Source organism: Musca domestica, unplaced genomic scaffold (assembly GCF_030504385.1).
Source record: "Musca domestica strain aabys unplaced genomic scaffold, Musca_domestica.polishedcontigs.V.1.1 95, whole genome shotgun sequence".
Taxonomy (NCBI): Eukaryota; Metazoa; Arthropoda; class Insecta; order Diptera; family Muscidae; genus Musca; species Musca domestica.
The window spans coordinates 4227-27496 of NW_026712445.1; the positions used below are offsets into that span (position 1 = coordinate 4227).

Genomic DNA, 23270 nt, shown 5'->3' on the forward strand with positions numbered 1-23270 from the left:
GAGTATTTTGGCGAAGTAAATAACACTTTGCACCACAACAAATAATTACAGGGGAATCCAGCAGATTGTGATAGTGGAGCTAAAAAAAAGACAAGTACATCGTGTTTTGAAAGTTACAGGGAAAAGTATGCACAATAGAGAGCCACAGTTTTCGAAGATTTCGGATTAAGTTTCCTCGGAATCCATGGATTTTAGGTATATAGTCTTATGTGATATTACAGATTAAATTACGAGGAATATGTTGGTAAATTTTAACCCTCAAGCCAGTCAACAAAGGGTCTTTTTGGTCCTGTTTTTAAAAAATGGTTAAAAACTGCATTTTAAGTCCAAATGTTCTACAAATTATTTGTTTTTATTTTTTTTAAACAATTTTTCCTTGGACTTTTTACGACTTGACGCATGAAAGGAACATAAATTACGTTTTAGGCGGAAGTTGTCAATAGAAGAAATATTCTACACAAAATTTCACTACAAATCTCAGAACTAACTATATATCAAGGTGCAATTGTTTTTGTTTGTTTTATGTGTCGTTTTACTGTGTCCAGTCCTGTCCAAAGGAAGATTTTGACCTTCCTTTATACTTCATAGTTTGCGGAAAATGTCAAAGTATGAATTATTCTAGATCAAATTTCATTGTGAGTCTCTGAACAAGAAATTTTGTATACTTTATATGTACCATAGAAAATTGCTTCAATAATAAAACACTTTTTCAATTTTTTTCAAAAAAAACAAATTGCTGTATTTTTTTAATTTCAATTACAATAGCCAGTCTGGGTTATGGAAATTGTCATGTGGGTACGATAGTACTCGTTTTTAGATCAAAACCCCAAAAGAGTTTTGGGTTCTTGGACCAAATATTTTTGCGGTCCATTGACCATATGCAAAGTTCCCCTATAGTTTGCTTTGAAATTTGACAGAGATCTTCGGATTACATTCAGAATCATCCTTCAAGCTTTTTTAATAGTTCTCTAGTGAAGATAACTCCAATTTCAAGTACTTTTAACGTTTTGCCCATGTTTTTCCTTTAATTCTGGCATTTAGGTTCTGGCACATAGGTTCACTATTTGATACAGCAGGTGTGTACTGGTCCCCCTGATTTTTATTGCAAAGGTCTTGATCATATTTTCCCACTAATAAAATCAGAAAACGGAGGAAGTGGATACTGATTACATTTTTAGAGAAAGTTTGTGGCCGCTTTGGACTGAAGGACTAAATCCAATAAATCCTCTCATATATCTAAAAAATCAAGTAGTACAGGGTGAGATAAAAAATACAACCAAATTCAGACTGCTGTCATTTCTAAGCCACTCGTCCGACAGCTCTTAAATTATTCCAGTGACAACTCCTTATATTGTTTACAAGCGTATAAAACCATTTTGGTGAGAATTTTCCAGAAAAAAAGTTGTTCGTGATGGAATTCAAGCGTGATAGTGTGATTTCTTTATATTTGGCTGGAAAACCACAAGTGGCTATCGTCAGAGCACTCCAGCATTTAAATGAATAAATCTTCTGTGTCTCGTATCATCGCTCGTTAACGTGATACTGGTATTGTAGCCCAACGTCAAGGAAGTGGACGGAAGAAAACAGCAACATCAGCAGAAATGGTACCAAAAGTAAAGAAGCGACTTGATCGAAACCTGCGTCGCAGTGGCCGAAAAATGGCTCGTGAGCTGAACATATCGCTATATTCCGCAAACATACGGCAAATATTGAAAAATGAGCTCGGGCTAAAGCCATTGAAATTCCAAAAAGTACAAGAACTTACACCGCGACAGGAAGAAAATAGACTCAAATGAGCTAAAGAGTTGCTTCGCTTGGCCGAAAATGGTGAACTGCCGAATTTGGTTTTCTACGATGAGAAAACATTCGTTGTCCAGCCGTTTGTAAACAAACAAAATGATCGTGTTTACTTGCCAAAGAGTTCAGCTTAAAATGTGCACCTTCAGTTGGCCACCATAAGTCAAGCGACGGCCATGGTCGCTCTCCGCACGTATTAATCGACCGTGGCATCAGAATAAATGCCGAATATTATCGCAAAATATTTTGGGCATGCAAACATTTTGGCCGCAGACCTTGGACATTCCAACAGGACTCAGCCCCATCGCACTCAGCACGCGCCACCCAAGAATGGTTACAAAATAAGGTTGCTCGCTTTATTTCCAGCGCACAATGGCAACCAAAATCTCCGGATATCAATCTATTGGACTATTGGGTCTGGAGTATTTGGAAAGCAAGCTTGGCTCTAAAAAATATCAAAGTGTCGATCACCTCATGCAAGCGCTTCGCCGGGAATGGGCCAAAATACCGCAGAGCAACATTCGGGCAGCGTGTGACGGTTTCATTGGCCGTTTCAAGGCCATAATTCATGCCAAAGGTGACTAATTCGAACAAATCTAAACTTATTCTAAAATTTGATGCTATGTCCGACTTTCTTGCTTTCATTCAATAAAAATTTGAAAAAAAAAATGTAAAAATCATGGCGTTTGACTTTGTTGCAGTTTTTTTTATCCCACCTGTATATACTTTATTGGGTCTAAAATTATTATTTCGTAGAGTTACAATCGGAATGACGAACCTAATATGACCTCTATGTTATGTAGGGTGGAGTATAAAAATCCTAATTCCAAGTATTTAGAGGTATAAGCTATCTTTGAAAACCGGCAGTGATTTCGAATTTTCTCAGATTGAAGAATTTTTACTCTGCGAAATAAAAGAGCCACTGAAATCCTAATTTCAAAAAATTGGTAATAAAACGAATATTTTTTTTTAGTTAAAAATTAAAAATATTATTTACAAGTTATTAATAAAAAAATAAAAATAGGAAAATTTATTATTTTAAAATAATTAAAATTGACTAAATGAGAGAGCTTGTTTGTTTGGTGTAGTTGTTGTTGTTGTTGTTTGGTTTTGTTTCTTTGGTTTAGAGATAAAAATGTAAGGTTATGTAAACGTAGTGTTTGATATGTTTTAATACTTTTTTTCTTCTTTGGTATTCTTTGGTGGTCGCTGTTTCCGTTCTTCATCCTCCTCATGGTTCTTCCTTTAATACTATATAATCTGAATTTTTCTTCACTCTTCCCTCCTTATCTTGGCACCAAATCAATGTAACCCCCAGGTCGCATCATTTGATGTGCTGCCGCCGAACCATAAAAACTCTGATAACTACTCATGCCATAGGAATTGCCGAGGGCGAGACACTGTTGCCCGTACCCAAGCCGGTGGGAGAGTTACTGTTCGCCCCAGCATGACCATGAGCCTGGCGCATGTGGCCTGTGACCTTGATTTTCTCATAGGGGTTGCCATAACTGTGACCATGATAGTGGGGATTGTGATAGATGGGCCCATAGTTGGAGTTGTCCGAGCCATAGGGTTGACTCAGGGTGGAGTAGATGTTCGCCGTTCCCATGTGATGCTGTTGATGATGCTGTGGCGAAGTGGTATGTGGTATAACCTGAGAATTAAGATTCAAATTGAGATGGGTATGACCGGGATGATGATGGGCATGATGTGGCGATGACGACATTAGGCCCGTGGAGGAATTGGACAATGATGACGTAAGTCCCGCTGTTGCTGCGCTGGCGACATTCTGGCTAAGGGCGCTGTGACCATATGGAGAACCACCACTACTGTGATGCGAATGATCGGTTTTGGGCGAAATGCAATTCGTGTTGAGAAGGCCACTGTGACCATTTGTCTGATAGTTGATGAGATCAGGCGAAGTGCCAGTTGTGGAGGGGGTAGAGGGTGCCGTGTTCATGGTGGCCTGATGGTGGTGATGATGATGATGACTGGCGGTTGGGGTTGTAATCATGCCGCTGTGATTTGGATTGTCTAGATCGGCTGCAGTGGTTGTGTTGTTGTTGTTGGCGGCTAATTCTTTTGAGTGACCCTTTAGTGCTTGTTGTTGTTGGTGGTGGATGCTGCTGCTGATGTTGTTGCTGCTGTTGGGCATGATGCTGCTTCATTCTGGCATGACTTTCATGGCTCATTTGATTCATTGCCATGCCTCCTCCGTTTGGTGGTCTGCAAAGGAGAAAAAAAAACAGAAAAAGAATTAACATCAGTTTGGTAATTTATATCACTTTTGCATATTGCTGTTGTTTTTTTATTGTTGTTGTTTTAACAAAGAACATTTCATAAACAATAACAATCGCTGCTACAAAACACAGATCCACAAACATCCACACACATACATCGCTATTTCCCCAAAAAATATTGTATATTCTTCATTATTATTATTTTTTTTGCTTTCGATTTCTTTTTTTGCTGGCTGTTGTAGCTTCCAAGAAGTCAAATCCGCCACATCTTGGAAAAAATATTAAAATTTTAATAATATCTATTGTTGTAATTGGGCGAATGGCTACTTCGAAAAGCCCTTTCGTGTATTTTTAATTGAATATTGTTTATAACATCGTCTGAAATCGATTTCTGGTGTTGAATGCCTCACATATACAAACGTGTTGTACACTGAGGCCTTGATTTCCCGAGTCAGTGGACTTGGGTGAAAGAAAATAATTTTTGGAAGTATTTTCCATAAATGGAAAATATTCCACCAACCCAGAAAAAAATGTAGGAGCTGTAAAAGCCAAATGGCATATTAAAAGTAAACAACTACCTTTGCATTACCAAAGGATTTAAAATAATCGGCAAAACTTCAAAAATACAAGTAAAAAGTTCGGCCGGACCGAACTTTGAATATCCTCCACCATTTGGGACGAATTTGGCAATTTTCAAAAAAATAAAATCCGTTAAAAATTCTGTTAAACTCTTAAAAATACCGAATGTAGCCGTAATATTAGGGTCTATACGACGACGTGGACCTGCATAGGAAACTTGTGTCATAAGCCATTACTACATTCAAATGCGAAACTTGAAAAATGTAATGGAGATGACCCATTTTCAATACCAAAAATCTTGCAGACATAATATACATTTGAGTAAAATTTCGAGGTTTTACAAACGGAATGACAAACTTAATATACCCTCCATACTATGGTGGAGGGTAGAAAACATTCAAAGAAAATTAATTACTTTCTCATTACCAAGTAATGAGTGTTAATTTGAGACCCATCGTCGAAAAACGAAGATATCTATACATATAAAAGAGTAGTGAAATAACTGACTGACTGAACTAGAATAAACACCCAAACAAAATGGCTAAAGCTACAATTATAAATTTTGGACGAGGGTCAGTCTTGGTGCGTAGGTGTGTGATAAGGCTCGGTTTTTGGAAACCCGTACTAAAAGGATACGAAAAGTATTAAATTCTATTAAAAATTGAATAGTTTATATTGGAACGAGGGTCATCAGTGTACCAGTACCAGAGGGTTTTTTTTTGGAAATTTCAACTTTAAGGTTACGAAAATTTCTAAAATGTTCTAAACTTCCAAAATGGTACCATTTGGTATTATGCGAAGCGATAGAGCTAAAACATGAAATTGGTATGAGAATCAAGGTTGGAAAGCAGGTTTGATATATGAAAGTGGTTTTGGAAATGTGTACTAAGCGTGCGAACTGTACAAAACGGTACTAAATTTGGAACACTTTGGTTTAGGGTGAACGGATGGAGCTGGAATTTTTGAATTTTGGTGGTTTTGGAAATATGTACTGCAAGTGCATGAAAAGTACTAATAGTGCTATATTTGGTACCATTTGGTATTGGGTGCACATATAGGCCTTGAAATCTGAAATTTGTTATTAGGATTGCTGTCGTCTGTGGATATATGGAGAGTGTTTTCGGAAATATGTACTATAATTGTACGAAAAGTACTGAATGGTACTATATTTGGTATTGGGTGAAGGGATATAAATAAAATTCTGAAATTTGATATAAAGATAACATCTGATATCTGTGTTTGAAATTTGGCGTGGTTTGGAAATACGTCCAATATTTGTACGAAAAGTACAAAATGGTACTAAATTTTGTTATTGAGTAAACGAATAGGGCTTGAATCCTCAAATTTAACATTGCGGTCTCTTTTGGCATCATGAATTGAGAGGTGGTTGTGGCTTTGAAAATGCGTACTATAATGGTACTAAAAGTACAAAATGGTACATGATTTGGTTTAGGGAGAAATCCTCAAATTTGATATAGATGTCACTGTTGGTGTCTAGAATTGAGATATGGAGTTGGTTTTGAAAATGTGTTCTACAATTGTTTAAAATGTACTAAAAAGTATTAAATTTGGTATTGGGTGAAGGAATCGACCCAAAATCGAGAAAAAATATGTGGATGTCACTCTTGGTGTCTGTGGTTGAGGGATGGATCTGGGTTTGGATATCCGTACTATAAATGTAGAAAATGGTACTAAATTTGGTAATAGCAGAAATGACAGAGCTGAAATCCCGAAATTGGTGTTGGGATATAGATGCAAATCTGAAATTTTAGTATCGAGGTCACTATTAGTGTCTAGGGTGGAGAGAAGGAGGTAGTTTTGGATATGCATGGTATAATTGTAAATTTGGGATTGGGTCTTAGATGGAGCTGGAATTCTGAAATGGTGACCACTGTTGGTATATAGTTTTGAGAGGAGGAGGAGGTGGATTTGGGAATGCGTACCATGATTGTTCGAAAGGTACAAAATTGTACTAAATTTGCCGTTGATGGTCACAGTTGGTTTCTAAGGTCCATTGTGCAATGGTTTTACTAATATCCTCCTCGGTAAAGATTTTTTGGTGTAGAAGGTAAGTAGAAGGGACTTTTTGGTGTAGAAGGTACACATTTTCCCATTCTTTTTTTCCAAAAAGAAAAACTTGAATAATATATGAAACCTTGAAAGTCTGAAGATTTAGTACGATATATGTGCGTTGAGTAAAAAATGTTATAAAACTGAACAAATTGAGAATTTTGAATACTTAAAATATCTAAAAAACATATGAAATCAGGGTTCGCCATTCATATATACCTAAAAATGGATGGATTGCAATTATGGTCATTCGTTTTTTCGATCTTGTAGTTCCGAAGATATTTTAAGTCGAAGACCAGCTACTTACAAAGGTTATAAAGTTGAGAAAAACTATGGATCGCGTAGCCGGTATTGGCCTGAAGGCGGCTTCTTAAAAAATCTATAACGGTTAGATATATATTAGTGAATCAGATTAAAAATACATACTCCATAGCCCGCAGACGTTTTGGACATAATCCCCATTATTACAGGGTTTATGTCCGCTACTTTCTGGGGATTTTTGACCGATTTTTTGGACAAAAAATTAAATGTCATAATCCCTATTATGTCAGTGAAAATTATGGCACGGCACCTTCAGGAAACTCTGAAGACGTTGTTTAGCCTTAAAATTCTGTGAAAAGCGTAGAAGACTTAGAAAGCCTGCTATTCACAAAAGATTTCCCTTTCCTTGGAATATTACTTTTTATAAAAAAGGTCTGGACCTATAGAAGACTGATGATAAAGGGCTAAGGATATGATACCAAATACTGTCCTTCTATAAACGGTCATTGATCCATAGACCTCTTCGGAAAATAAGTATTTTTCTGTCTCCAACAAAGGCCTCACTGTATTCCACACCAAATTTGAATTATGGCCTCTTTGACTTGACGAGGCAAAACAAGAGCAACAACAACAACAAAAAGTGGGCGCATATCGTTAACACGCTGCCATAATTCATAAGAATTCTTTTATTCTTCGTATTTTTTCATACGTTCCTTTTTTCGACAATTTATTCACATGTTCACATCTGAGGGAATTTCATGATTTTCATTCCTCTTCTTTTTTTATATTTTTTGTTTAGTTAATGATTTGTTTGGTTTCATTTCAATTTGATCATATTTTTGTGGCCTGATAGATATAGGAGCAGTGGAAGGGAGAGGGTAGGTCCTATTTTTTTTTGGGAATTTCTAATGAATTCAATTCGATCTAAATAAATAATATATATGTGTGTGTTTGTGTGCCGTAGTTCGTTATTTGTTTTGAAATTTTATAAAAAAAAAAAAAAAAATTTTGAAATTCAATTAAAAAATACTTACGCGTCACTTGTGCCATCATCTCTGAAGCCCTTGGCAAATGGATTGCTGACAATTTTCAATTGCGTTACCTGGAAAAAGATGATAGAAAATTAATTATAAAAAAAAAATAAGGAAGCTTAGCAAAGAAACTACAAAAAAAAAAGCAAAAATAGAAATCTTAAATGCAGGTAATTGGTTCTGTACATCCTTTTTATACCCTCCACGATACATAGTATGGAGTGTATATTAAGCTCGTCATTCCATTTGTAACTCATCGAAATAATAATTTTAGACCCAAAGACAAAGTAAATATTTTTAATCAGTGTAAAATTCTAAGACGATTTAGCCCTGTTGGTCCGTCCATCTGTCCGTCTGTTGTAATCACACAAGAATCAAAACTAATAAAGATAGGAAGCTAAAATTTTACACCGACCTGTCTTTTGTCTGCAGGCAGGTCAAGTTCGAAGATGGGCTATATCGGTCCATGATATCGTACAGCCCCCATATAACGGTATAACGGTACCCCCTATATTTTAACCATATTTTTCAATGGAATCGTCTGAAATTCTACACAAGGAGTTCTTTGTAAGTATTTTTCCCCCTTGAAAAAGAATTATCTTTATAGGTCCACGATATCGCATATCTCCCATATAGCTGTACCTCCCCGTATTCGGTATCTTGATCATTTTAGACACATTTTTTTAATGGAATTGCTTGACATGCTACACAAGGATTTCTCTGTGAGTACTTTATCCTCTGAAAGAGAATTGTCTATATAGGCCCTCGATATCGTACAACCTCCATACAATGGAGCCCCCAAATATTGGTTATTTTGATTATTTTAGCCATATTTTTCTATGGATTAACTTAAAATCCACACAAGGACTTCCTCTGAGTACTTTACCCCCTGGAATAGAATTATCTATATTGGTCTACGTTTTAGTATAGCACCCATACAACGCTACACCGAGATATTTTTTTTTCCATTATTCACCGGAATTGCGTAAAATTTCGTATTTGAAATTCATAATGGGTACTACAGCCTATGACGGAAAATTGTCTATTCAGGTCCACGTCTTAGAATAGCCCCCATATAATGGTAGCTCCCTTTATTTGGTATTTTGAAGAAATTACCGACATTATTCACCGGAATTGCGGTACCTTCAAATTTCGTATTTGTAGTTCGGAATCGTTACTACTGCCTATGACAAAAAAGTACTTCTCCAGCACCACGTGTTCGTGTAGCCCCCATATAAAGGTTTTCATTTGAGCGGTACTTTTCGTACTTTTTTTTTTGAAATTTTCATGTTCCTTCCGAATGGTGGAGGGTATAAAAAGTTCAGCCAGGCCGAACTTAGCTGTTTTTTTACTTGTTAATTATAACCTCAGCCATATGGCTGCAGAGAGTATATATTATACGGCCAAAACGTGCCTGATCGAAATAATGGTTTAAAATACTAAATCCATTTCAGGACATTTGAAGTCGATATTTGGATCAGTGCTAGGTCAGGTGTGAAAATGGACAATATCGGTCCACTCCATCAAGTACCTCCCCCATAATGGTCAATTTTCAATTTTGAATAATTACAACTCTCATAAAATGTGGTGCAAGAGTCCGATTGTCTACAAATTTTACACGTCCAAATATCACACGTCCCAATCTGTTGTTAAGATGGGCAATATCGGTCCACTCCTTCTGGTACCCCCCACAAAACGTCGAAATTTGCAAAAATATATTTTTTTTGCACAGAAAGAGAAATTATACTCCGATTTTGTTCCAACTTCGCGAATCCTAATATTTTCATCAGTGCTAGGTCAGGTGCGAAAATGTACAATCGGTCCACTCCTTCAAGTAACTCCCTCACAAAGGGTCAAAATATTGAATAATTATAACTCTTATAAAATGTGATGTAAGAGTCCGATTGTCTTCAAATACGTACAAGACAATATTTTTTATTAACCCAGGGTCTGGTGCGAATATGGAATATATAGTACCTTCCCCACAAGCTCATGAATATCCAAGAAGCTCATAAAACGCGAAATTAACATCCGATTCCATTCAGACTTGGTACATCTCAAATTTCCATAAACACAAGATCTGTAATATAGATGGTAGAGATCGGACCATTATTTCTGGTACCTCCCCCACAAAGCGTCAAAGTTTTCAATAACCAAAACGATAATAAAATTCGAAATAAGCATCCAGTTCTCTTCATATTTCACACATCCTATTATTTCTACTAACACAAGATCTGCTGTGAAGGCGGGATATATCGGTCCACTCCTTGTGATGCCTCTCCCACAAAGGGTCAACGTTTTGAATAACCAAAACGATTATAAAATCCCAAAATGTCATTCGCTTCTCTTCATATTTCACACATAGCATTATTTCTACTAACACAAGATCTGCTGTGATGATAGAATATATCGGTACACTCCTTCTGGTACTTCCCGCACAAAGGACCAAAATTTTGAATATTCATGAAGCTCATGAAACGGGAAATTAACATCCGATTCCATTCAGACCTCGCACATCTCAATATTATCTTGCGTTGATAAGATCTGTTATAAAGATGGTAGATATCTGCCAGCCCCTTCTGGTACTTCACCAACAAAGGGTCACTATTTTCAATACTTTATTTGTCATAACTTGCCTCTCAGCCAAAAACCTGATATGAATATGGAGTTAATCGGAATTTATGATTTCGCATAAAATTGATATAAATATTCGATTTTTTTGTAACCATATTTATCTGTATTAGATGAGGTATGAAAATGGAATACTTCGGTCGACCATATCTGGTACCTCACGCACATTTTTCAAATTGATGGGAGTCCAAACCTGGCACGTGGCAATATTTATATCATATTAATTTAGGTCAGATACGAAATGAGGGTCAACAATATAAATAATCATAACAGAAGTCAAAATTTAATTAAATAATCGAACATTGGCTGAGGGTATACATCTGTCGGCAAAACCGAGTGATACTTTTCAACTTTTTTCTTAGAAAAAGAGGAAAGAGGGATTTATCTCTTCCTCTCTCAATAGCAATACCCAATATTTTTCAAATTTTAAAAAACATTCCAAACTTGCTTTATATATCAAAATGAAAAATTCAAATAAAATAAATATTTAATGGCATTCACATAAAATAAGAATTGACTTTGCAAAAGAATGTTGCAATTGGCGAAAAACCTCAAAACAATATGAGAAAAAGACAAAAAATCTTAAACTAATGAAACCTCACAGGCAGTGAATGTTTGCCAAGAAAACACATTGGCAATTTATCTCAATAAACAAACATAATTTGTGTCTTTAATAATTATGTCACATTGTGACAGCTGCGGCGGCTATGACACTAGAGCAATATGTTCAACGTTCTCTAAAAATGATATGATGAACTAAAAAACTATAACTGAGAATGGCGCCCAAACTGAGTGCTCAGAAAAACACAATTTATTTCATACAAACGACTTGAATTCGCCCAAAATACTTACTCGCTGATTTTGATAGGCCGTCACGGCGGTAAACGATGTCTCCGGGAATATAAACGTCCGATAATGACTAGAATGTTCACTTTCGTCCATGGATGCGTTTTTCGGCGGCAAATAGACGATATGGAAACGTGGCTGATAACGATGCATAGAATTTAGAATAATCTGCAAACAAAGGTAAATAATTTCGAATTTAAATTATTTCAAATGAAAAAACATCTAAGAAGCCCTGTTATTAATTTCAAAATAAAAATAAAATTTTAAAAATATTTTTCAGGTACTCACATGTCCATTCTCATCCAATTGATTGTTGGTCAATTTCAATTTGTCAAAGGATATGATCTGTTTCATCCAATTGGTACCAGGTGCCGGCGAATCGGGGTGTACATGTATGCGGGGCGGTGAAATGGGATCGGCTTTTCCTGCAACAACCCAACTGGAACTATAAAACAATAAAGAAAGAAGGAAACAAGGACATTACAATGAGTTCACAATAGCAATGTGGGAGACGAGTTTCTTCTAAACGAATCTTGGAAGAATGGGCCTATGATTTATCATTTTTACATGGTAAGTTTCACATCATCATAAACTATTTTGAAAAATATGGAAATGTATTGATCTCAGATAAAAGTCGAAAGGAATGTGTCCAAACGGTTATTGGTGACATTTTCAGAAGATATTCGAACTAAAACTCTACAATTTTTTATCTCTACAAATTAAACTCTCTCCTATTTCATGAAATGTATGAGTAATTTAAGGTCGAGACAGTCTATTCCAGAACCGGTAAACTCCTTCACCATTTTCCGATTCCAGTTCAACTCAATATTTCTGAGGTATTTTGTTTCACGTAGTTTTGTTAAATCATTGAAGTGGAGTCAAACCTGGCTGAGGTAAACTTTTCTGATTTTCTGATAAAATTCTAAACTAATACAAATACGACTGGGAATTCCATATATAGAATACCTTCTGGAAGACTTCTGTACCTTAGAGACCTCCTCGTCTTCTATGAGAGAAGATCTTCCGAATTTTCAGAAGAGAAACAGGTTGACATTACAATAACAGAGGACATGCGAGTCTCTTCTGAGACAAGATCGTCGGGTTACATTTTTTGGAAAACGCCTGTTCGTCTTTAATGAGAAGACATTCCGACCTTCTCTGCGTATTGGTGTTCTTTAAGAATACTTCCCGTCTTTTATAAGAGGATCTTCTTGTCTTCTATAAGAAGACCTTCTTCTATGAGAAGACCTTCCAGTCTTCTATGAGAAGATCTTCCAGTCCACTCCAGACCTTCTGGTCTTCCATTAGAAGACCTTTAGGCTTCCATGAGAAGAACTTCTGGTCTTCCATGAGAAGGCCTTCTGGTCTTTCATGAAAAGACATTCTGGTCTTCCATGAGAAGACCTTCTGTTATTCCATTACAAGACCTTCTGTTCTTCCATTACAAGACCTTCTGTTCTTCCATTACAAGACCTTTTGTTCTTCCATTACAAGACCTTCTGTTCTTCCATTATAATTCCTTCTAGTCTTCCATAAGAAGACCTTCTGGTCTTCCATTACAAGAACTTCTGGTCTTTCATGATAAGACTTTCTAGTCTTCCATGAGAAGACCTCCCAGTCTTCTATGAGAAGATCTCCAGCTCTTCTATGAGAGGACCTCCAGTTCTCTATGGGAAGACCTCCAGCTCTTCTATGAGAGGACCTCCAGTTCTCTATGGGAAGACCTCCAGCTCTTCTATGAGAAGACCTCCAGCTCTTCTATGAGAAGACCTCCAGCTCTTCTATGAGAAGACCTCCGGCTCTTCTATGAGAAGAACCTTATCTGCTCTTTTGTGAGAAGACCCTCATTTGCTCTTTATGAGAAGACCCTCCTATATTTCTCTATTAGAATCTTCTGCTCGTCTATGAGAAGACTTTCTGGTCTTGTCATTCTGCTCTTCGATTTCATAAGAACACTTTTTGGTCTTCTGTGGGAAGAGTTTTGGTCTTCAATGAGAATCCTTTCCGTTATTCTTTGACAAGTCATTTCGATTCTGTTCTGCAGTGAGAAGACTTTCCGGACTTCCAAAAGAAGACTTTGTTTTCTCCTATTGGAGGATCTTCTAGTCTTCGATGATGTCTCCTTTAGAGAGAAGTTTTTTGGGAACTTTTTGTTGCTGGTCTTGGAAACCCTTAGGAAACCCTTATCACATCAAATACTCTCTTAGGTTTCCCGGTACATAGAAAACCTTTTTAGTGTCATCTCTGGAAGTCTTCTACACATAGAAGACCCTCTGGAGGTTTTCTATATAAAGAGACTCTTTGTTCTTCTGTAATTAGAAAGGTTTCAGGTGGTCTGCTTCATATAGGTGACCTACTGGAGAACTTATTTATAGAGAAGACTTCCGGATACATATTTTATATGGACGACTTTTTAAGAAGTCTTTAATAAATACATATCTGGAGATTATTTGTACGTAGACCATCTTCTTCTGGCTTAAATTTTTAGAACGACCTCTACAGGTTTTAATATTTAGAACACCTTCTGAAGGTCTTCAAAATATGTCTTCCAAATTAAGAGGAAAGTCTTCAGAGAATAGTAGGACTTTAGAATGTCCTTTTTAAATGTCATGTAAGGCCTTTTCTATACCTACAAAAATTCTGGCTGCATTCCCTCTTATCTCAAATCCCGCTCCCTCCCACCTTCGATACTTACTTGTGAAATGCATAACGGTAGCGCTTATCATCGACCGGCACAAAATCATCATCATGATATAGGTGGCCTGCGGATCAAGGCCACCGATTCGCACCTGAAACGTGGGAAACATGCGACGACCCGATTTGGTGACAATCATTTCGGGCCCTGCTCGGGAATTTGTCCCACAGCGTTTTGGTCTCCAAAACAACGACGGCCTGGGCCAGCGAGGGGTGGAGAGTTTCTCATCTTTGTTGTTGCTACTGTTGTTGTTATTGTTGGCATTTGTTGTGCCGTCTTTTTTGTTTTATTAGCCGATGCCTCTTGTTGTTGTTATTATTGTTGCTTCCATTGTTGTTATTGTTGTCATTGTAGTGGGTATTTGTTGTATTGGCGACAGAGTCCTCCTTTCCGCTGCACGAACTATTCGTGTCAATATCGGATATTTTCGATTCAACACTTTCAAGTGGCTTATAGCTGCTGCGATCTCTTCCGGCTGTTTGGATGCAAGCTGTAAAGGAAATGAGAGAGAAAGAGAGGAGAAGTGAGTGAGAATGTTTATGAAACATACAAATGTCAAGTGTCACAGTGTGAGTGATTATGAGGGTCATATTTGATTGGGTTAGGTCGAGGTAGGAAGAAGATTTAAGACCACATCGGAGGACCAAATGGACACATATTCCCTGTAATGTATAAAATTCGATATGATTTAGTGTTCAAAATGCATTTCACTTTGCCAAAAAATTCTTAATAATTTCTAAGTCATTTGAATCAAAAAAATTCCGAAAAATACCCCCAAAATTTGTCCGACATGCCACATTTGTTCGAAGTTCCCAGCCAAGCGAAAATTGTGTTGCCCGATTTCAAAGCCAGTTGTGTTTATGACCATGACCCCATGATGGCAATACCACCATCATCAAACTAATTGTTGGCAGTCAAGCGACCAATGGAATGTCTCTAAAAAGAAGAACACGAGACAGGGCGAGAGAAGGCGATAAATTTTCTTTTCTGTGGCTTCTGGCCAGACTGGGGAATCCTTGGCCAAATACAAAGAATTTCTTGTTTGTCTGAGGGATGCTAGTCGTTTTTTTTTTTCTCTTTCGCTAGAATGTTGCTATAATTAATGAATTCGAAATCAATTAGTATTTGGCACAACGATCGTTTTTCTGTCAAGCGTGACGGATCTTCTTCCCCAAAGTAACAACACTAGATCTCATGCTCATTGTCGTGTTTTTGTTGTTGATCAGAATTTTAAATAGAATTTAAATTTGTTTGTACCACATTAAATAAACACACATATTACATACATGTTTGAGCGTGCACACTTGCCACATTTTTTCGACTGGAAATTGGGTCGAAATTAAAACAAAGGGTTGAGAAAAGTGATTTGTTTACTCGAAAGGAAAAATGCGAACCCACTTAGACAATATTGTTGCAGTTTTTATTTAATTTTTTTTTTTATATTTGATTTTAGGTCATTCAATATTCTAGATTCATATCCAAATTCAAAATTGTTTATAAACAAACACATATGGCCATTTGGGATGCATTGCGTTCGTAATGAGACTAGAAGTCTCCTCACAGAAGACCAGAAGGTCTTCTCATAGAAGACCAGAAGCTCTTCTCATAGAAGACCAGAAGGACTTGTCATACAGACTAGAAGGTCTTCTACAGAAGGACAGAAAGTCTTCTCATAGAAGACCAGAAGGTCTTCCCAAAGATTATCAGAAGTTCTTCTCACAAAAGACCAGAAGGTATCTCAAAGAAGGCTAGAAGGTCTTCTCATAGAAGACCAGAAGAGGTCTTCTCATACAAGATCGGAAGGTTTCCCATAGAAAAGCAGAAAGGCATCTCATAGAAGAGCAGAAGGTCTTCACATAGAAGATCAGACCTTCTTCTCAGAGAGGGCCAGATGGTCTACTCATAGAGGGCCAGAAGGTCTTCCATAGAAACCCAGAAGGTTTTTTCTCAAAGAAGGTCTTGTCAAAGAAGGCCAGAAGAAGTTCTAATAGAAGTCCGGAAGGTCTTCTTATAAAGACCGAAGGCCTTCCCAGAGAAGAGGGCCGGAAGGTCTTCACACAGAAGAGGACCGGAAGGTTTTCTCAGAGAAAAGGACCGGAGGTCTTCTCGCAGAAGATCGGAAGGTCATCTCACAGAAGTTCGGAATGTCTTCTCACAGAGAGAGGACCGAAAGTCTTCTCCTAGAATGAGCTGGAGGTCTTCTCATAGAAGAGCTGGAGGTCTTCTCACAGAAGAGCTGGAGGTCTTCTCACAGAAGAGCTGGAGGTCTTCTCACAGAAGAGCTGGAGGTCTTCTCATATAAGAGCTGGAGGTCTTCTCACAGAAGAGCTGGAGGTCTTCTCACAGAAGAGCTGGAGGTCTTCTCACAGAAGAGCTGGAGGTCTTCTCACAGAAGAGCTGGAGGTCTTCTCACAGAAGAGCTGGAGCGGGGGCGTCTCTCATAGAAGAGCTGGAGCGGGGCGTCTTCTCATAGAAGAGCTGGAGCGGGGCGTCTTCCTCATAGAAGAGCTGGAGCGGGGGCGTCTTCTCATAGAAGAGCTGGAGCGGGGCGTCTTCTCATAGAAGAGCTGGAGCGGGGCGTCTTCTCATAGAAGAGCGGGGCGTCTTCTCATAGAAGAGTGGGGCGTCTTCACATAGAAGAGTGGGGCGTCTTCTCATAGAAGAGTGGGGCGTCTTCTCATAGAAGAGTGGGGCGTCTTCTCATAGAAGAGTGGGGCGTCTTCTCATAGAAGAGTGGGGCGTCTTCTCATAGAAGAGTGGGCGTCTTCTCACAGAATATCGGATGCCTTCTCACAGAAGTTCGGAAGGTCTTCTCACGAAATACCGGAAGGCCTCCTCATAGAAGAGAATCGGAAGGTCTTTTCATAGAAGGCCAGACGGTCTATTCATAGAAGACGAGAAGGACTTCTCAGAGAAGAGGACCAGAAGGCCTTCTCACAGAAGATCGGTAGGTCTTACCACACAATTTCGGAAGGTCTTCTCACAGAAAACGGAAGGACTTCCCACAGAAGATTGGAAGGTCTTCTCAAAGAAGGCCAAAAGGTCTTCTCATTGAGGAAGAGCTGAAGGTCTTCCCACAGAAGAAAAGTAGAAGGTCGCAAGGAGCTATAGTTCTATCAGCAGAATACCACCGTAGGATGCCTATCTATCTTTTATATTTTAAGACTCAAACAATATTGGAATCACCACCCTCATCATGAGCTTTGTTGTAAAAAGCTTTAATATGGAGGATACGACATAGTCAGGAAATCCAAAACATATATTCCAAAAATAGGATTATCTCCTATCGCCCTTCACCTTCTCGCCTCATCTCATCTCCAACATCGAAATTAATAATCGCCAGCAATAAATGTATCAACACAAAATGTAATTGAATTTTATTTTTGAAGCACTTAATTAGCGATTTATAGTCATATGCTGCAAGTGTTGAGTGACACTGTTCCGCCGACGCACACACCGCATTTGTTTGGGGGATTTCGATGCGTAGTCACGTCAATGGAAGGATGGATGATATCCATAAATATTTCGTCGCATAGTCTTGGCACAACTCTAGTTTCTCCTTACCGGCTGGGATGGCTGAGGGCAATGCATGGATCATCCCACAAACAAGTTGCTGCAAGTAGCTATCTAAATTTAGATAGAGACGATGGCACACACCATCATCTACTAAATTTGAATACCTCCTCGATCTGCAGATCATCCATTCCAGCTACCATCCATCTATCCACCCGTTCGATGCTGGCAGACAGTGGCTGTTTAAATTTTTTTAATTTCTTTTGTTCTTTCGATTCTCGTCGGCTGTTGCGTTGAAATATTCCGCCCGTCTGCAACATCGAATTACGATTGGTGTTGTGTTCACAGAAAATAATAAAAACGTGTAACATGAACAACAGAAAATACTGCCGAACATGTGTTGGGAAAGGGGGGACGGGTGTGGCCACAACGAACATGCGTCAAATTAATCAGTTAAAAGATGAAAACAAATATGAAATATGTTCGAAATCTGCGCCAGATATCTCTCTGAAGTCTGCTGGATCCTATTACATTGTGAATTTATTTCAATCCGCTTTTTTTGTAAATTTTGATGGGGTATCTGATCATAATTTTGGTAACATTGTTGTTGTTGTTGTCAGCTACTTACAATGTGTGCTATTTTACTGGCACAGCCGCCTACCAGACATAACATATTGTTAACTGGAGTCAGATATTTTCAGTTCTGAAATTAGAATTATTTAATAGCCATTTATACTATTTTCCAACTGCAGAGGATAGAAGTCTTTTAAAACAAGAAAATCCCTTTGAAAACTTTAGAAATCCTTCGTCGGACCAGTCGAACTTGTCATGGCCCACATCATGTGAAAAATTAAATTAAAAATTTAATCAGTTGCCCTGGAACTATTAGCATATGTCCAAGCCTATAAAATACTGAATTGTAGTAAAAAATAAGTGATTGGGACCTTCAAAAAAGACAATAATCCTACAAGGTGAGATACAAAAGAAAAAAAAAAGCTGCAACAAATCAAATGCCATAATTTTAACTTTTTTTAATTTTATTGAATGGAAGCAAAAAAGGACGGAAATAGCATCAAATTTTAGAATAAGTTTAGAAAACCAAATTCGGCAGTTCACCACTTTCGGCCAAGCGAAAAGTAAGAAGCGACTTGATCGAAACCCGCGTCGCAGTGGCCGAAAATTGGCTCGTGAGCTGAACATATTACAATATTCCATCGGCAAATATTGAAAAATGAGCTCGGGGTGAAGCCATTGAAATTCCAAAAAGTGCAAGAACTTTCTCCCGCAACGGAAAGAAAATAGACTCAAAAGAGCTAAAGAGTCGCTTCGCTTGGCCGAAAGTGGTGAACTGCCGAATTTGGTTCCTCCGATGAGAAAACATTCGTTGTCCAGCGCCGGCCATGGTGATGGTGTGGGCCGCTATAACAGCCGATAGTCGTTCTCCGCTCGTATTAATCAACCGTGGCATCAGAATAAATGCCGAATATTATCGCAAAAATATTCTGGAGGGTGTATTAAAGCCTTGGACACGCAACATTTGGCTCAGACGTTGGACATTCCAACAGGAGATTACACGCTTCATTTCCAGCTAACATATGTTCTACAAAAATGTTTATTGTGGCTTTAGGTATATTTTAACTATAGTAGCTAGTCTTTTGCTTGAATATTCAACGGTTTTATATCTGTATGAGGAAACTGAAATGTTGGTATATTTTAAGCCAAACAGAATAGTTTCCAATTCGGTAATTAGAATCCGTAATGTGATCTATATATTGTAACAGATCGTTGTCTATATGGGTCCACGTTTTCGTATAGTCTCCCTACAATGGTTCTACTTGATATGGTATTTCGACGAACTAAGAAACATTTTCTAAGGTAATTGTTTAAAATTCGGCATTCAGAATTCGTAATGAGATTTACTTATGATGGAGGAACATCAATATCTATACAAAAGGAAAATGTACGTTTGTTTGTAATTGATAGGCTCAAAAACCGCTCAACAGATTTTGCTGAAAATTTTCAGACATATTACAGCAACGCCTGAAAGTAACATAGGCTGAAATTTGAAATTACACTGGGAATCAAAAAAAATTAGATATTGCATGCAAATATTTTTTGATTGGTTATAGAAACAGTCTTCAAATTTGAGATATGTGACGGAATTCGGTTATTTTGCAACAACAACGCTATGTACCTCCCATTACAATGAAATTGTAAATGTGTTACGGAATTTGGTAAAAAAAAATCGTCAAATCATATTGAAATAGGTTCAGATTTGGATATAGCTCTCATATACATTTTCGGAATGTGTGACGGAAGTTGGACTAAAATTCCAACAGTAAAAAAGCACACATCAATATAATTGAGACTACGATTATTACGGGGAAGTATAGAGGTTCATATGCATTGCTATCTCGAATCCTACTAATAGCAGAATATAGGTCCCATATAACGGTACCTCCCGATATTCGGTATTTTCATAATTTTAGCAACATTAATCACCGGAATTATTTCAATTTTCTTCTTTAAAGTTCGTAATCGGTACTACAGCCTATGAAAAATGTTTGCATGCATGTCCACGTCTTCATAAAGCCCCCATATAACAGCACCTCCCAATACTCGGTATTTTCATGATTTTTGCGACATTATTTACATGAATTTTAACAAGTTTCGTATTTGAAGTTCGTAATGGGTACTACTGCCTATGAAAAAAAAAATCGTATGCAGGTCCAGGTCTTCATATAGTTCCCATGTAAAGGTTATCATTTAAGTGGTAGTTTTCGGATTGTTTTTCTTGACATTTTTCTAGTTCCTTCCAAATGGTGGAGGGTCGGCAAAATATTTTCAAATACAATGAATGGAAACAGTGTTCATTGCGGGGCGAGTATTAAATATATTAACAAGATTTTCCATGGAATTGAAAGATTGGAAATATTGGATCATATTTTTCATAAAAAAGAAAAATGAGGAAAAATATCAAATAAATGAGAACAACTTATATCAAATAATGTTGAATAATTCTAAAAGGAAGCGGACAGAGATGCATATCTGTAGTTTTATGAAGCTGTTCAACCTCCTTATTGTACCATGATTATAACTTTGTCTCCGTATTAAATTTGAAATCTCGTAGTTGCCGTTCATATTTTGGGGAAAATTTTCACACTTTTCACTGGTCTCCCGTTTAGCTCGTAAGAAAGGATTTCGTGATCATCAATGCTTTCCCACCCTTTTTAAAAATTTTGAATCGGAAGGTGTTATCCATCGGGCCTCATTTTTAATATTTTTTTTCCTTACATCCATTCCTCTGTAGAATGAAATAATTTATCTTTAACATGGACTTATTGGCAGGATTCCAAAGAGACTCCAAATTAAATATTTATAGAAATGAGGTCTTACGGGTCAGTTCAAGATATAACCACAATATATCTTGAACTGAACCGTAAGAATTTATTTCTGTAAATCTGTATTTTGGGTCCCACTCATGGTACAATGATATCAAGGTAGGGCTATGATACCATATGATTTAAATTTTTTTATTTCTTGGCTTAATATGTCATCTTATTTTTTATGTATGTGTTTTCTTTTCAATAACAAAAAAATTGTTCAGAAAATATTCAAATTCGGGTGTTTTCAAAATGTTTATTTCAACGTATGCATCGACAAAATCTAGAGTTTTGTAGCGAAATAATTCTTTAGAGATATATAGAACCTGGTTTTGAAAAGAAGTGTTGACCTTTCATTCATTTATCGCGTTTTTTTTTTTTCAATTATTTATTCAAAATAAATGCAACAAGTTGTTTGATTTTTTATTGTTTTGATACTAATTCTGACATTACAAGCCAAACAGGTAGACCTCTATACTTGCAATTTTTCAAAGTTGACCTACCTTCTCTTCATTGTACCATGGTCCCACTGACATTTTAGAATGAGAAAATATTTTTAATTCAACTTATTTCAATATTCCTTCCAGGCGATAATTTTCGACCGAGCATAGACGTAAACTGGCAGGAAGAAGATATCGTTTCATTGTTTTTTTTTTTTTTTGTTTTTTTAAGATGTTTCTTACAGAGATATTTTATGGTTTAAATTAAATATGACCTCAAAATTATTATTATTTTTTATATTATTTAGTTATTATAATTATTTATTTTTATTATTTATTTATTATTTTTTTTTTTTTTTGCAAAAAATTACCTTCAATTTGTTTCATTGGACTGAGGGTGCTCATATAGGGCGATGACCAATGATCTGTTGTGGGGTAGCAACCGTAATCCGTAATGTTGGCTGTGAGGCCAGCATTGTCCATAAATGGCATGCTGGACATCAGGGCGCTGGAGCATTCCGTGGGACCCATTAGATTGGAATTTGTTGGTGGACGCATGTAAACAGTCTGATGCATAGCACTTTATGGCCACAAATTATTTCACTCTATTTTGGGGGATCACTTTTTTTGATTTCACTAAAAATAGTATTTGATTTTTTTTTTCAATTTCGCCAATTGTCTGAAAGTAGTTTCACTATCCCAATTTGTTTACAACTTTTATTATTTAACACCTTGTTTTAATTTTTTTTTTTAATTATTTTCCTTTTTTTGCCAACTCATTAAAATATCAATCACTTCAAGTCCAATATTTGATCCATTCACATTGAGGCACATTCATGTCATCACCAATCTTCGATTAACAGGTAGCCGGATGGTCGGAAGCAATTGTTGCTATTTTTTGACACTTTTACTTTTTTGTACGAATTTTTTGTTTCAAACCAAAACAACAACAACAATCAATGATTAGGCGCGATCAACGAATTAATTAAACTTTCAACGCTATTTGTTGATTTGGGGGGAACAGACAGGTCCGTCCATGTGATAGGCAGGCTGGCAGGCGGCTGGTGGCTGGTTATCATCGGCACATCACCATCGATGGGAACGCGCGGACACTGATGATGACGGCTGCTATTGTTGGCTGATTTGTTGTGAATTGACAGTCGCGGCGAGGAGGACGATCTTGTCAAATACGATTTGCATTTTTTCAAAATTGTATTCAGTCAGGCAGTCACTCCGTCACTCATTGCTTCGAGTAGTCGAAGTGCGAAGTGATCCGTAAGCGTGGCACCGATCAACGGATATTATCTGTGTTTTAATGACACGGAGTGTGAAGAATTCCTTCTTTTATTGTGTAGCTATACCTAGGCACAAACAAGACAACGGATGGATATGGATACGCGCTCACGAAACAATACGAACGAGACGTTACGATCGAGTAGTTTTCTTTTGGCTTTGCTTGTTGTCTTTGTAACGGGTTAGACTAAAATAAACACAGACTGTCGAATACTTCTTGAGATTACGTCCCGTCTGTCAGAGGTTCATATCGACAACAGAGCACCACCATCATCATGGTGCGGCAGCATCATTATTAGCTGGCCATAATACGTAAAGCGTGGCGCGGCAGAGCGAGTTTTTAGAAAAAAATCCACTCAAAATGTTGATCTGTTTATTGGACCAATGGCAGGCACTTTAGAAAGTGTGAATAAGTAGGCCCCAACATTCATTTGGACATGTTGTAGACGTGGATTCCCGTAGTGGTTACACAAACATGTGTTAGTGAGTGT

General features: G+C 37.3%; 1 pseudogene; it reads right to left on the bottom strand.

Annotated features, from left to right (window-relative positions):
- Positions 1-3070: 3070 nt before the first annotated feature.
- Positions 3071-23034, bottom strand: LOC131807072 (T-box transcription factor TBX1-like; annotated as a pseudogene).
- Positions 23035-23270: the final 236 nt, after the last annotated feature.